Raw genomic sequence first — 16,516 nt, 5'->3', positions numbered from 1 at the left:
GGCTAATATTTGACTCACTTTAGCTGAAAAGTGTTTTAACAAGTCATAGGGTTTCAGTGTCCTCTGGTATGATTAGTTCCCCTTTTTAATCCCTTTCACCTTCCACCCTCTTTCTAACCACTTTTGCCACTTTTTGAAATAGGCTATATCACCATAGCAACCATAAATAAAACATGTTTTGTTCCACTGTTATGAATAGGTATTATTCAGGTAAAAAATTAAACATGGTTATCCTGGCTTTACTTTACAATAGAGGATTTTGCTGACCTCAAGTGAGACTGTAATCAAACCATCTGATGGTGGTTTCAATCTAGGGACCTTGGCCCAGATCTGAGTAAACAGGCCCAGATCTGAGGTCTACCTGTCCTTGGTGTTTTTGCAAAATGCTGTCAAGGGTCTGTCCATTAGAGATTAATGTGTCACTGTAAATAATACAAAATCTATAGCTTAGAGCAGTAAATCCCAACCATTTTTCCTTGGAGCCCCCTTAGAGTTGTGTTGATGGAAAGGCTGAGGCGCCCCTCCAAGAAATGCATGAAAAAAGTTTAACAAAGTGTTGTTAAAAATCAATATCCATTCGCTTGTGACATTAAAACCCCAAGGAAATGTCTGTACATATGTTTTTCTTACCAAAAGACTACTGCAATTATGGATTGCATGCATGATTTGTTCTACTCAGCTTTGCCTTACAGGCATAGCATTCCCACTTTGCTGAAGCTCACCTGTGATGATGTCAAAGAGCAGATCTTCAAGCTGGCCAAAAAGGGTCTGACCCCCTCTCAGATCATTGTAATTCTGGGGGACTCCCACAGTGTGGCCCAAATGTGTTTTGTCACTGGCAACAAGATCCAGAGGATCCTCAAGTCCAAGGATCTGGCTCCTATCTGCCTGAGGATCTGTACCACCTTATCAAGAAGGCTGTGGCAGTCAGGAAGCACCTGGAGAGAAACAGGACAGGACAAAGAGAAACAGGACAAAGATGCCAAGATCCTGATTCTCATCAAGAGCAGGATCCACAGACTGGTCCATTACTACAAAAACAAGAGAATAATGGCCCCCAACTGGAAGTCCAAGTCCTCTACAGCTTCTGCTCAGGTGGCAGAAACTCTACACTTTTTGAATTAATAATTAATAAGCTTTTTTGGTGGACTAAACATGCGCATCTCAAAGCAGACCAAGCCTTGCGTTCCCCAGGTTGGGAACCAGTGGCTAAGAGCAGTTTGTAACATTTGATATGAATTGGCGTATAAAACTGACTGGTTGGAGGACATACTCTCTGCTAACAAGTACACAGCACACAAAGAAGGCTGAAAGAGCAACTAAAGTCAGTTGAGAGGTCTATCACGAGCTTAAAAATGCCTTCGCCCTGGCTCTAAAGCCTAAACATTGTTCTGAATAGACTCCATCTTTAATTCATACCCTATGTGCTCAATTCCACTGATATTCTGAATGACATTCTTCACTTACACAACTGAAGTTATGCAACATGTAAGAAGAACATGCTAACACTGGTACAAAGTGTCTCACAGAGTGCAGGAGATGTAAGTACCAAGCTGATATTGGTCAGGTCTTGTCTGTAGTGAAGAACATATGGGAACAGTGGAGTGCACAATAGCCTTCACAGCAGGCTGAGACTTTCCAGAGGCGCTCTCTGTCTTTCATATCCACGGGGTTCAGTCCCTGCAAAGGGTATTGGTAGCAGTGTGGAAATCATTTTACTTTGTAGAGGAGGCAAACAATGTTATAATTCATAGGAGAGTGGAATCAAACCCTTATGTCATCTGTGCATACGTTCTCTCTCTCTCTGCCACTCTCTTTATCTTTAGGTGGGTTTAATCCACATGTCATAACTCATCAGTCCATGAAACCTTTTTCCTCCTGTCTCCTCCTCTCTCTCTGACCCATATGTCTCATACTCACACATATACATTCTCTGGCAGGCTCACAGGTTTAAGTCTTAAGATCCACAAATGTGATTTTCTCATGGCTGTCGACACACTAACACACACACTCGCCCCTCCTCGCTGCGTTCACTGCCGAGCATACAGGAAGTTTGGATGTAAACCAAAGCAGGAATATGGGCCACATCGTAGCATGAGCTCACCCTGTGGTTTCACCCTCTGTGGCTGTGATAAGGGGCACAGAGCAGACGTTGTCAGAGACACTGCTGGTAAACACTGTGTTTTATGATCAAAACGCTAAGCTGCTCTTTCTGTGTCAGACAGTATACAGTCATGCACCAATATATGAGATTTGCCATTTGATTTTACTACTCAGTACCTGTTGATATTTACATGTTCCCATTGTTTTCTGATGATTTTGACTAATTTATCTCATTATCCTGAGATCAAAGCACTGATTTTCTTGAGAAAGAAAACAGTACTGGCTTACCTTATGGTTTTGATCTCATCTTAAAAGAAAAAGCTTGTTTCATAGAAACTATTAAAATATTTGGCTGGTCACTGCAAAAGGACAGACCTCAACATGCCATTGTCAGATAATTAGAGCCTTTTTTGTTCTTTAGCAGCTCTAATGAAGTCAGATAAACAAGACAAGATCTCGTGACAATATTAAGGAATTACTTACCACAAAAAATACAGTATATTGAATGTATGGCTACACGTCTGCTTAGGGTTTCCATAGTTTTGGGTAAAACTACAAACTGTTAATGTTATTTTGCATAGATAAGTGTTGTGTTGAGTTTTGAGTCCCGACAGCAGTGACATATTCAGGCAAATGGATGTTTGTTATCCGTTCAATTTAAAGAAAAACAAGGCTTATTTTGTGATCTCAGGGAAAAAGAACTACCATCTGCTCATGCAAGTTAAAGCTGTATAATGCAAAGAAAAATCCATGTGCAAACAAGATCCAGAAACTACCGTCCTATCTGGGTCTAAGCCCATGTAAAACAGACTCAGCCAAAATGGAAAACTGTGCTGTGGTGAATCAAAAGATGAAATTCTTTTTGTAAATCACTGACGCCTTGTCCTTGGGACTGAAGAGGAAGTACCATCCAGCTTGTTATCAGCACATGGTTTAAAAACCTGCATCTCTGATGGTATGGGGTTGCATTAGTGCCTATAGAGTGGCGTTGTGATGTAATTTTGTAGGCAAAACCCAGAAGTTAGCATTGCATGGGTTCCCTCGGCGGCCCATGGGATTTCTCAGTGGGTGTTTGGATCATTGTGGAAAATAAGATCTGTGTCTAATAAAAGTTTATGAAACTTACATGTTTTGTTCATAAAGATACTCTCCATCAGTTGATAATATAAGCATCATATCTGGTTCATTAATATAACTGACGAAAGTTAAAAGCTTATGTGAGTGCCAGGCTCAGTTTCCACGCTTTGGATGATGACGTGTAATCCACCCGGTCCTCGTTAGCTGTCCTTTAGCAACCGCCTTCACTCAGGACGTGAAAAGATACATGACTCAAAGGTGGGGTACGTTTCAGATGTATTTTATGTTGCATACCTTATTTCAGGCATTTAACTGAAAAGTTAGTCAAAAATCCCACAGATTTTCAGACAAGGGAAACGGAAGTGCTAAAATGCTTAAAAATCTGGAAAGGCACTATCAGTGCTGAGAAAGAGGTTTTAAAGCAGCATATGCTGCTATCTAGATGTCTCTTTCAGTGAAGGCCTTGCATAGATAAGCGAAACAATGCTAAACCACATACCTCTTCCATCACAACCTCATGGCTTCACAGTCAAAGAGTCCAACTGTTGAGCAGCCAGGGTCCTACATCAGACAAGAATGGGACAACATTCCTCTATCAAAACTCCAGCAACTGGTTTCCTCACTTCCCAGATGTTGACAGACTGTTGTCAAAAGAATGTCTCTGCTTTTTTGAGAGGTGTTGGTGCCATCAAATTCAAAATGAGCTTAACTTTTTCATGAAATGATAAAAAAAAAAAAAAAAAAAAGGATGAATTGACTTCCAAACCCACAGTAAGTAAAGATATACAGGTATATTTCTCCTTACCACCAGATCAGCATCAAACACATTCGTTTGTAGTGAGCTATGTTTTAGCCTGTAGCGGGCAGTCATGCATATTTCTAACACAATTTAAAACCCTGGACTTAACTGTCAAGATCTGTAATTAATTAATTAATAAAATGATTACATTCTTCTGGGTTTTCACCACATGTGGGTTTTTACCATCACATTATCGGTGCCACAACCCTGACCTTAAAGCTTGAGTATGTAACATTCGATGAAAATCAACTCTACTCCCCCTCCCCTCCTGTTCTTTACCTGTTTGAGCTCTGTAGCTCCACCCCTCTTCTCACATACCTCCTCGCAAAAATGCATGTCCGCTGAATTGAATACTGATGGTTGCAAAGCTCTCGTGGAGTGGTTTTGCTCCACTTTTCCACTGAAATCAATGGCCGAATCTCAGCATGAACAAATTCTACATAGGACCAAACACCGCTGGTAACTCCGCCATTGTATCAACTGCTCACTGAGCTGAGAGGCGGAAGTGCACCTACTACAGCGGCCAATAGGAATGCTCCCTCTGACCTGAGCCTTGATTGGCTAAGAGAAAATCTTTCTTTAAAGTGTCTGACTCTGGTCACTTTCTCTGCCATTTTGGATTCTTCAGCATCCCTTTTTAAGGGACAGATGCCAAGAAAATATCTACAATTTTTTCTATTGCATTTGTAAAAAAGCATCTCTACAACAGATACATCTTTCTGCAGCTATAATAAAAATGAGATTCAGGAAATGGCTTGTAGTTTTAAGTACAGTTGAATTTTCTTATAGACACATGGAAATGAATGCAATTATGCTTCAAAAAGAAGCAGTAAAGAAAGGAGACGTATGGATACCATGAGACAAAGCCCACAGGATCCCAGAGACCTTGGTTTTGCCTCTTCTCATCCATGTAGACAAACTGCAGACTACAGGAAACATGTTCAGAGACATTTACAGCCATGTTTGAATTCTCACTTTGGACATTACTTCACATTTCCAATGGTCTGATCTCTGCAGCCATTTACAACCTTTGGAGTTCACTACATCTAAGAAACAATGATCAGGTTTTACACATTTCTGCAAACAGCTGCTTGGGATTTGTTTTACATAAAAAATGTTTTCTGACCTTTAACAATCAATTCATTATTCATTGTAACATCTGTCTAAAGAGAAAACTGAAATTTGAATGCAGGAGCCTATGGGACACATCAGATTCATGTTTGGCATCGTAGTTTTGAATTAGACAATGTTTCTCTTCCATCTTGGAGCAAAATCATTCTGCCAGGGGAATATTGCATCATGCTGTGGCCCGTTTAAAGTCTCTTAAATGGCTTTTCCGTACGCACACATGGGTGTAAAATATACACTGTCATCTTTGTTTATATACTTTATATTGAAGTCAATACAGTTTTTATTGTGTGTGAGTATTCAGCATAAGAAAAAACAGCAAAGGTAGAGGGTTTATTTGGCCATGTCAGCATGAACAAACTGTGCCAGTTGGCCTATATCAGGAGGCAAAGAGGAGGAGGAGGAGGAGGGATGGAGCTAGGAGACTGTTTGGGTTTGTGCACCACAGCCTGAAGGCTTTGTTTAAGATAACACCACCAACTACACGGTTACTGAATTATATAAGCTCTGACCTACATTCCTTAACTATTAAAGGTAAAAATTTAGTGCCTGAGAGTGATTTTAGGGGAACTGCCTCCAGCTTTAGAGCAATGTTACAGCTAATATGTATGTTTAGGTTTTTACTCTTAATAAGGCCTAATTCTATATAAAACTAGGTTTCGCCTTATAAAAGCACCTCCAATGGTACACCTGATCCTTTCTGATCCTGTGGTTCACACACACCGAGGTTTTCCTCACAGGTTCAGGCCTACAGGGCCCCACATAGGTCAAAGTTTGACCACCAGGCACTCACCATTTAGCTTCCCTTCCGGGCTGAAAGCAGGAGGAGCCCCAGGCAGACTTTAATAAGATTATACTGTAAGTAGGGCCTCAAAGGTCTGCTGAGCTTCTGGGAGCTTCAAATGTCTATGTCGTTAATTCTTACATCAACATGTAACTTATGTGGGCATATTTTCACATCCATTCAGAACCAAGGATGCAGCATAGAAATGCCATCTTAGAAACTCCACCATGCACTCTTTGACTTCTATTTCTGTCTTATTTATTTCTCTGTCTAATTTTGGCCACTCGAGTGTGATTTAAGAGGCTTTTTAATCAACACGTGCACCTCTCTGAGGTGTTGTTTCTAATCACTGCGATTAGAGCCGACTGTTTGACCCAGTCATGTCTGCCCACACCTCCGACTAAACACCCATAATGAGTCTCTCATGACTCATCCTTTTGATTTCCTGGCCCTGGCAGGCTGACAAGATCACCAGGTTGACCTTTGACCTTCAAAACAAATTAGTGACTTTTGGTCGACATGCAACAAAACCAAGGAAATTCCAGCTTTGTTATTGAGCGGATCAAATGTGATCTAAACCTATACAAAGACACTCCAGTTTCTCTCAAATTAGGTCAGTGGTCCAGGATTGGATGCAGGATTGGTGCAACCATATAACAGAACTGGATTATGTCATTATGACTGGCCAATGAGGGCAAAACCCTCGCATGTCAAGACAGGTTTTTTATTCACAGAAATGTGTTGCAAATTCATAAACAATACTATAAATCTGCTGTTGAAGTCAAAGACATTGCTGCAAACTCTTAAATGAGGCAATTTCAAAACTGCAAGAAGGTCTGAAAGTTCAAATCTGTGCAGATTAAAGGGGTATTTTGGTATTTTTCTGTTTGAGCTATGTAAGGCAGCGCTGAGGGCACCAGCAAGAAAGCTAGACTATACAAGCGAAAGAACATGTCATCTATTCGTTGTGTTGTAAAATAGTGCCACTTAAGAGGCTATCTGGAGGAAAAATAAAGTGCTTTAAAAAATGTTTTAATTTTGGGCATTTTAGATTTTCATAGTGTGCCTAAGTTTTAATCTAAATTTTGTTATTTACAAAGAGCAACAGCACCCATTTGTAGCACTGTATAGCCTGGTGTCCTCAGCGAGCTCTCCTTAAAGGGACAGTACAGACTGAAATCCCTTGTGGCTATTATATTTACCGAGTACTCTATACAATCCAACTTCAAAAGCAGTGAAATATCCCAAATGATCCCAGACTAGGAACAGTCTGCAGATTCCACATTTACCTGCACAGCAGTTACCTGTACAAGTAGTCTTCACCAAAAATAGACTTGTGCCCTCTGCAGACAAGTGATAACCAGTGTTAGGAATAATGCGTTACAAAATAACGTGTTACAGTAACTCTGTTATTTTTTATAGTAACTAGTGGTGTAATGCGTTTCTTTTTAAAATTAATAACGCCATCACAGTTACTGGGGATTTAAATCACACATTACTTGTTACTTTTACAGCTGACAACTCGTTGATGAAGGTTAGTAAACATCTGGTTTGGCAGACGACGTGACAGGACTGTAAGCACATCAGCATCCTGTGAGAGAGAACTGCCTCTGCAGAAACACACAAACAAACACAGGCTCTGAAGTACACACACGTCATAGCTGAGCACTCAAGCATGAGCTCTCTGTCTTGGAAATACACTAATTTCTTTTCCCTCCTCGGGATAAAAGGCAAAAAAGAACAGGGAAGTAAGCTTTCCACCTCTAAGCACAGTAATTTTAACTTCACAAAGTACCGAGTTAAACAACACGCTTCAGCTAAACTAGTTTTTAGAGATCTGGATGCTACAAACACCGCTAACCCAGGTACAGCTCACGTTAGCTGGGCAGCCCAAGCAAGGAGGAGCCACTCCATGCAAACAACCAAGGCTGGATTTAATTCACCGCCAGATGCAGAGTGTCACTAAGGAAGCACTAAACAGACTGATAGCAAGGTGTGTTGTTGAAGACACGCTTCTGATATCAGCTGTAGAGTCCGCTGCCTTCAGAAAAATAACAAAAAAGATAAGATGAGAAACAGGACCACCATGCAGAAAGACATTTAGAGAGCAGCTGGGATTTATAATCTTTTCCCTCTCAGTAGAGTATATATTTTTTAGACTCCTTAAACAGTGTAAAAATGCTTTAACAGTGTCAAAAGTTGATTTCAACTGTGTTCTATTGTTTCACCAAGTTCCAACATAGCAATAATGGCTACAATATTATATGAAAATAGAGTTATTTCCTCTCACACTGCCACAACAAAACACAATTAATGTGATGTGTACAATAAAGAGGATTGAAGCAAAAAGTAACGCCTGAGTTATTTTTCAAAGTAACTAGTTACTTTTACAATGCAGTAACCCAGTTACTTACTCAATTACTATTTTTAAGTAACTTTCCCAACACTGGTGATAACTAATCAGTAATTTCCACGTACACCAGCTACGCCACACTGCGGTTTTGCCCAGACAGAAAGCGAGAAACCTTGCACAGAAGTGAGTCTTGAGAGCGATTCGTAATGCAGCCCAGCCCCGATGAGTTTTAGAAAAGAGGGCAGAGATCACAGGGAAACTGCAAGTTTATGCAGGAATAGATTGTCTTACTGGGGTTGACATTCATTTCAACACGATTTCATGATTTTATTGCTTTCATCATGGGTGAGTACATTATAAAATTTAAAGGTTAATGTTGGCTTCAAAGGATGTATGGTTTCATGAAAAAATCTGTTTTTTCATCTCAAAAGTTACATTTTCCTCATCAGTGGTGCCGTTGTAGCTCTGTTACCTACTGACCTGCTGATAACCTTTAGCTCATGCTGCAGGATGAGACGTAATGTTAATATGGTGATGATTTATTATCTGGAGTCCATGCATTGTGATGTATTTTGAAGTTCACTACATATTTTGCATATTTTCCCGTCTTTTGCTATTGATCTGCTCTATGCTTCAGACAAGAGAGTGACAGAATTTGCCCACATAAAAACAATGTCAGTGACTGCCAACTTTAGGGTGATCCCAAACAGAGATACTTTTGAAGACCAGACTGAAAGACAAGTTTCTCTGTTCACATGCAGTGATCTTAAAGTTTACAAAAGCCTTGATGCCTGTCCATGCTCTTTCCTCTTTTTCTATATTTTCATTAAATGTCAAGAAATGCTCATCAGACATGTAATCAATTGAAACACTGCACAGAGAGTTCTCTTTCTGGTTTTTTTTTTTATATTTAGGCACATACAGTGATGACAAACTGTCTATAGAAAAGCAGATCAACATTAGCACTTTTAAGGAACCTTAGGAATTCTGATGTTGAAAATGCTTGTATGAAAATGTTTTTACTTTTTTAATTTAATCTGTTTTAGTTTTTTTTATCATTTGGAATGGGTTTTGTTATCAAAAGAGACTGACAGACTGCAGGGTATTTAACAAGTTTGTGGTAAAATTTCAGGTTCCACCTTTAATGGTCTGAATCATCTGTGCAAAGGACTCTTAAGAAGGCCCAGTCGATCCTGCCTGATCACAACCATCCTTTTTTTTCTGAGTTTAAGCTGCTACAACTGGTTGCAGAATCAGCCTACCAGCATACAGGTTGAAAACGCTAAAAAACTCTTTGGCTTTTTAAGTGACTAGTTATGCGCTTGAGTTATTTCTTATCTCTTGGAACTTCTATTTATTGTGTTTTCTATGATGTAGCTATGATTGCTCTGGATGTATGCTTGCCTGCTGGCTGCAAAACAAATTCACAGGGATGAAAAAGTGAACCTTGAACCAAGTGTGGTTTCTCTCATCATACCCCGGCATCCTCCAACAGTCCATAAACATGTTGTTAGGTTTACTGTTGACCCTTAATCTTCCATAGGTGTGAGTGTGTCTGGTTCTATGTCTCTGTAAGCCTGTGACTGGTGACCAGTCCAGGGTGAACCCTACCTCCTACCCATTGACAGCTGGGATTGGCTCCATGCATCTGCGACCCTGGATGGGATAAGATGTGTAGATATGGATGGAATACTGATGTTCAAGTTTTCTAAGATTTCCTTGAACAATATAGACAGTTTACTGTGGGTAATTTGTGGACAGGAGTATTTATTTATTTATTTATAGCTGGTTTCCACTAAGTAACATGTCCCTGATGCAATTCAGGATAGTAAAATGGTATCACATTTAAAACCATAAGTGGACACTAAAATGTGAGACTGAAACTACTGGGTGGCAGAATGTATTTTAATGAGATACATTAATACCTTTAACCCTCTCTTTGAGTCAGTGTGTCTCAGTGGGAAAATTCCTGGTGAAATCAAGGTTAAACAAACAAGAGAAAAGTTCAGTGAGGTAGGTTGGACGAGCCAATGGGACAGAATAAGATGGAGTGAGTGGGAGTCAGAGGTGGGCAGACAGTCTGCCAAGCAGTCAGCCATGCAATCAACCATCCAGACACCCAGACAGACAACATGCCCTGTTACTCTTCCCCCTTTTAGGTGAAAGAGGTCAGCGGCCTTCTCCTGTTGGTGTGAGCTTCTGATGAGAAAAAATAACAGGCAAGCTTCTGGAGGAGTGTTCTGCTGCCTGAGAAAGACCCGTGGTTGTCTGTCTGTCTGAGGATCTGTCCATCATCTGGACAAAATATTGTTCTTAGCATCCTGAAAGTTGTCTGACCCAAAAACTATTTAGTACGTGGCCCTGAAGTATTTCACACGTGTTAAACTCTGTCTACACCAGGCCCTATAAAAACACTGAGCTAAGTATTTCAAAGGTGTGTCTGTGTGACCTGAGCGGGCTTTTATTCTCAAAGCAACAGGCTGTGAAAGTGAATAACTTTAAGCAATGAACGTTTAAGAGCTTTTCACGTGTTCTAGCAGCAGCAGGAGCCACATCTCGCACCTCACTGTGGCAGATGTTGCGCTAAAGCTGCAAAGTGTTCGCTGGATGGAGGATCTTTAAGGAGCAGTTATCCTTTCAGGGTTTATGGTTTGACAACTTTTGGCTCAAGACTAAAATGTTGACAGTAAGTGTCTTTCCTCAAAGGAAACACCTGCCTGGTGTCTGTGAGGGCCTCAGGGGCCACAGATGGTCTTTGAAGTGGTGGAAACTCACACAAAGACACAGATAGAAACATAAACAGACCTTAAGTCTATGTTAATACCAACACCAACCACGAATCAGTTTGTTTCATTTGAAGGCTGGAAGGACGTTCTTAGAAATAGTATTTATCATGTCCTACTGAGAACCTCTGGACCTCACATATAGAATGGCTGAGACCCACGTGGCCACATTTGCATACAGCACAGCCCATGCAGCGTGTCTCATGTGGACTATTATAAGAGAGAGTGTAGTAAGAAAAAGTTATCAAGAAATCCATGGCTGTGTCACGAACATAAATGTAGATATCTGCAGGTTACTGAATGATTCTTCTTGAGGACACACCAGAGAGCTCCAGCTGTACACAACTACCTGGTGTAAAGGATCTAAACAAATCTGTGATCAGAATAAGACCAACATCAATGATCAATAACTTTAGCTCAGGTGATCTCTGGTCCCATCTTCACTGTTTCTCTTATATTTCCTACCATTTAAGATGTAATAGTCCCATTGTTTAACAAGTGACCCTACTTCTGGCTTTCTGTCCAATAATCATGTGCTGTAGTCACAACAGCTGATGAGTTTTTGCTACGCAGTCAAAATATTTTCAGCAGATGTATGCTGCATTCAGAAAATATTCAGACCCCATTTGCTTTTTAAAATGTTATCTTGCAGCCTGATGCTACAGTCGTTTGGAGTTTGCCTAAAACTCCACAAGAAAGCCAAGCACACTTCCATGTGTTTTGCACTGAGCAGAGGCTGTCACAGGAATCAAACCCCTATTGTCAGTTTCAAACTCTCCCGTTCTCTTCAAAGTATTTTGTTTCACTGCTTGCAACTGGAACAAAACTTGATGTTAATGACAACAAGACTAGGTTAAAACCTAGTATATGCCTGACTGCAATTGTCTGGGATGCCTGTTCAAATGCCAGACTGAATTGTGTGTTCTGGCAGAGCGATTAGTATTTGGGGTGTGTAACTGTGCAGTCCCTTATGTCTGTGGGTTACGAATTGAAGGACCATTAAAGTTTAAAACATTAAGCCCTGTTGGCTGGAAACAGCTAACCTGACATGCCAGATTGACTGGATTTATTTCACAGTCATCTGGGAATGCTCCCATAGAAAGTGTTACGGAAGGGCTGGGCTTTTCAGAAAATCTTCAGAAGGTGATTGGAGGAATGTTCTGTCTGTCACATTCATGACGGGCAATCAGAGCAACAAATGGCACAGTGCGCATGCATGCACTACTCTTGTGCAGGCCACCGCTGCCTTAGGTTGTTAATGGAGGAGCTTCATGTAAAATTGATCGCAAGGCCACTCGGCACACATGCAAAAAAAAAAAAACTTTTGTGCCAAGACAAGCTTTCGGTGTGACTCATTGTGCTTGTTTTAAAAAGAAATGTAGTCCAGTTCCAATTAAACTGCCGTTTTCCTACATCAAAATCTGAGCTAATGGCTACTGCGGCAGCAGCCCCTGGACACACCGGAAAACCTCACCATAACGAACGCAAACCCATGCCAAAATAGAGCGAGAGAAGAGCAAAAACATCTTTTCTGTCACGGATAGCTTTCAGTGTTGCTCTCTGCCCTTGTTTTGAGAAAGAAATGGTATCCAGTTCTGATCAAACTGCCACTGTGGCTAAGTCCAAGCTAATCCCTCCACTAGCAGGTCTTGGATACAACCACTGTCAACAACTAACCCTTTCCCCGTAACTCTCACAATCTAATGCTGAAGCAGGTTGGCAAAATAATGAAACACCTGTCATGCAAAGCTTTCAGTGTTGCCCCTCAGCACTTGTTTGAAAAATAAATGCTGTCCTGTTCTGACCAAAGTGCCGCTGTGGCTAATTCTGAGCTAATCATTCCACTAGCAGCCATTGTATACAAGCATTCACACAAGAAGTTACCCTTTCAGTACAACTAAACCCTGCCCATAGCACAACTCTGTATGTATGGCTCTGAAAGTAGAGTCAGTCAGTCAGTCACATACAGACCCATGTGTAGGCTGACCTCAGAGGTCAGCCAAAAGGTCACAGACTGAAATTCAAGGACAATATTGCCTGGATGTGCTCCATTGTTGTTATGTTGGACGTTAAAGCAGTTTTGTGCAGCTGTGCTATGATAACCCTGTCTATGTTGAGTAGGTACTATCAATCTATAAACTATATTGGAAAAAAGATGCCTGGTACTTGTAGTGCCTGGAACACAAGTAGTGTCAAGTCAAGAAAAGCTGTAATAAAATATGGAAATGCACAAATAGAAAAAATTAGCCACACTTGCACCCATAACTACAAATGAATGGGAGTCATCAATGCACCCAACAAGTAAAGACTGAAGCTGAAGTATACCAAAATGTGTACCAGGAGAGCATTTAAACTCCACACAGTCAGATGAACTTTTCCATGTTGGATTTATCGATTCATATATTCCCAGCTCCATTCAAACTCATTCACATGGTCATAATCGAATGATCCAAATTAGTAAGGCAGATAAGCTTAAACTGCACTCATGGCAACTCCAAAATCTAGTATGCTCCAGTTACAACCCTGATTACTTTAATCAACAGGTAACTTGAGCCAGACTTCGATCAGGTGTTTAATGTTGGAATTATGAAATGTGTTACCCTGTGTGTCATGCAGAGATAAAATGAAACACATAAGCACAAGCATTTTTGCTGCAGCACTAAGTCTTTCCAAAGAGGACACAACTGCTCACCATGCCTATCAGTGGCATCCAATAAAAATCTGTCTGCTGATACAATCATGATTACATATAATGTTACTGATACAGAGCAGACGGACCTTCATTTTGTGGAGCAGCTGATCTTAGGTTCGTAGTAATGAACAGCATTGTTTAAATGACTGTTGGCTCTGTCTCCAAACACCTCTTCATGTCTCATTAAGTCTCTCTTTATCACTCCTCTTCTCCTCCTCTTGTATCCTCTCCTCTGGGTCAGTGGGTCAGGGCCCCAAATAGTCCTGAGCAGCAAACACTGCTTATAATTTATCTTTAAAACTACCAAAACATACTTCAAAGCTCTGATGATAAATGATGAAAATTCAGTAAACACCTCTCATTCCTCTCTCAGAGTTCACAAACAGCAGACTTCCTCATATTATAAATCCAAAGAAGACCCATTAAAAACTCTCGATTTGACTTTTGACCTCAAACGTGGAGGAGCTTTCTGAGAAGAGATAAGAGGGATTATTTTTCTCTTTTAGGCACCAATAATCACAATGACCTCTTGTAAAGGTTTATGTAATTATAATTCATCATGTTAGACACGGATGCTAAACAACAGGTGTTTTCACTCAGAGGTTCAAAGTGATAAAACAGTGATAACAAGCATCATCATTATTTCCTGAAAGCTCTTTACTGCCTAGATTCACTGACGATCCAAAGGCATCTGGTCATTTTGAGTGAGGTGTTTCTTCAAATATAAATAATTGTAAGAGGTTTATACAACTGGATAGTATTTTTTTTATTTCAAGAGTGACATCTGCCTCTAATTCTTCTTTCTATTCCAGGCTTTATTTGCCTTTATTTGTCTAGAACAGCAGAGAAAGAGAGAGTGTGGGGGAATAACATGTCTGAAAGGATTATCTGTTTTTCTGAACCCAAGCTGTCCACTTTGAGGATAACAGCCTTCTTACATGGGATGTATGGCCTTAACCACTAGGTCATGGGGCTACCAGCACCCCAGCCTCCAATTCAGACAGCCACACACATGGTCAAGCGTTCTCTAAGTGTCACAAGTAGAATTTCTGCTACTGACAAATGACTGTGGGCCTCTTTTTCAATAGTGTTTTAGACACAGGTGGTGCAGGGTGGTTCTGCTTGTTTGTATGGTGCACAATTTGGGTCCTAAGTGAGGTACAGGCGGCAAAAAGTTTGGACTATAAAACCCTGCATACAAATTGCACTGGTTTATAAGATGTAAGAAAGTTTGCATCTGGGATAAGGGCAAAGACAAGAGAAGAATGAAATATACAACCCCAATTCCAAAAAAGTTGAGCCGCTGTGTTAGAGTTAGAGATATTTTACCATTTCATACAAAATATTAGCTCATTTGGAATTCAATGGCAGCAACACATCTCAAAAAAGAAGGGACAGGGCAACAAAAAAGTCAAAAAGCATGTACCACTGAAACAGAATGAACACTGGAGGAGAATTTTGCAATTAATAAGGTTAATTGGCAAGGGGTCAGTAACATGACGGGGCATTTTAGAGAGGCAGGGTCTCTCAGAAGTAAAGATGGGCAGGGTATCACCGATCTATGAAAACGTTTTTGTTACAATGTTACAATGTTACAATGTCATTTAGCAGACGCTTTTCTCCAAAGCGACGTACATTTGAGAGCAAGAACAACACAAGCAATGATCTAGACAAGAAGAAACAACATCAGTAAGTGCCATCAAGTGCTTCAGGTTCAATTGGACGCAAGTGCTGCCGTGTAGAGTTTAAGGCAGAGTACCTAAAATATACGTTGTTTATGTAGTTTTTTTTTTTTTTTTTTTTTTTTGTTTTTATTTTTTTTATTTTTTTTATTTTAATTTTTTTTTTGTTTTTAGACAGCAACAATGAATCAAGGAAAATGTGGGATCACTAATTGCCATTCATTAGGCTTCACAACAACTATTTACCAAGTACCAAGTGCTGGATCATTCCCAAAGAGCTGGGCAAAGAAATCCCAGAAGTAGAGCAGGACAGTGCGAGCTAACTATAGTTGGGAAACTCATTCAACCACTGGGGACAGCAGTGGAGAATAGTCTGGCTGAGACTCAATCTACTACTGGGGACAACAGTAGAGAATTGCCTAGCTAAGTGCAAAGTGTTCTCTGAAGAGCTGGGTCTTTAGCCTTCTCTTGAAAGTAGACAGGGAGTCTGTAGATCGAATGTAGTTGGGTAATTCATTCCACCATTTAGGGACAACAGAGGAGAAGAGTCGAGCTAGTGACTTAGGAGCATGATGTGCTGGAAGTACCAGGCGCCTTTCGCTGGCTGAGCGTAGTGGGCGAGAAGGGGTGTAGACCTGGATGAGGGACTCCAGGTAAACAGGAGCAGTTTTAGTTACTGCTTTGTAAGCAATGATTAGAGTTTTGAATTTAATGCGAGCTGCAACTGGAAGCCAGTGTAGAGAGATTAAAAGAGGCGTGACATGAGCTCTCTTGGGTTGGTTGAAGACCAGGCGTGCTGCTGCGTTCTGGATCAACTGCAGAGGTATAACTGTGCATGCAGGTAGGCCTGCCAGTAATGAGTTACAGTAGTCAATACGTGATATTATAAGAGCCTGTACTAGGAGTTGTGTAGCATGCTCTGTCAAGTAGGGTCTGATCCTCTTGAGGTTGTAGAGGCGAAACGGCAGGACCGAGCAATCGAGGCCACATGGAGCTTGAAGGTTAGCTGGTCATCAATCATGACACCCAGATTCCGGGCTGACTTAGTGGGCAAGAGATTATTTGATCCAAGCTGGATACTGATCTGCGGTTCAATAGTGGGACTGGCTGGGATG

General features: G+C 40.7%; 1 pseudogene; it reads left to right on the top strand.

Moving 5' to 3' along the window:
- Positions 1–648: 648 nt before the first annotated feature.
- Positions 649–16,516, top strand: part of LOC121513492 — a 119,062-nt pseudogene continuing 103,194 nt past the window's right edge.

This window comes from Cheilinus undulatus, linkage group 8 (assembly GCF_018320785.1).
Source record: "Cheilinus undulatus linkage group 8, ASM1832078v1, whole genome shotgun sequence".
In the NCBI taxonomy this organism is placed as follows: domain Eukaryota; kingdom Metazoa; phylum Chordata; class Actinopteri; order Labriformes; family Labridae; genus Cheilinus; species Cheilinus undulatus.
This window is presented reverse-complemented; position numbering and strand designations above follow the sequence as displayed.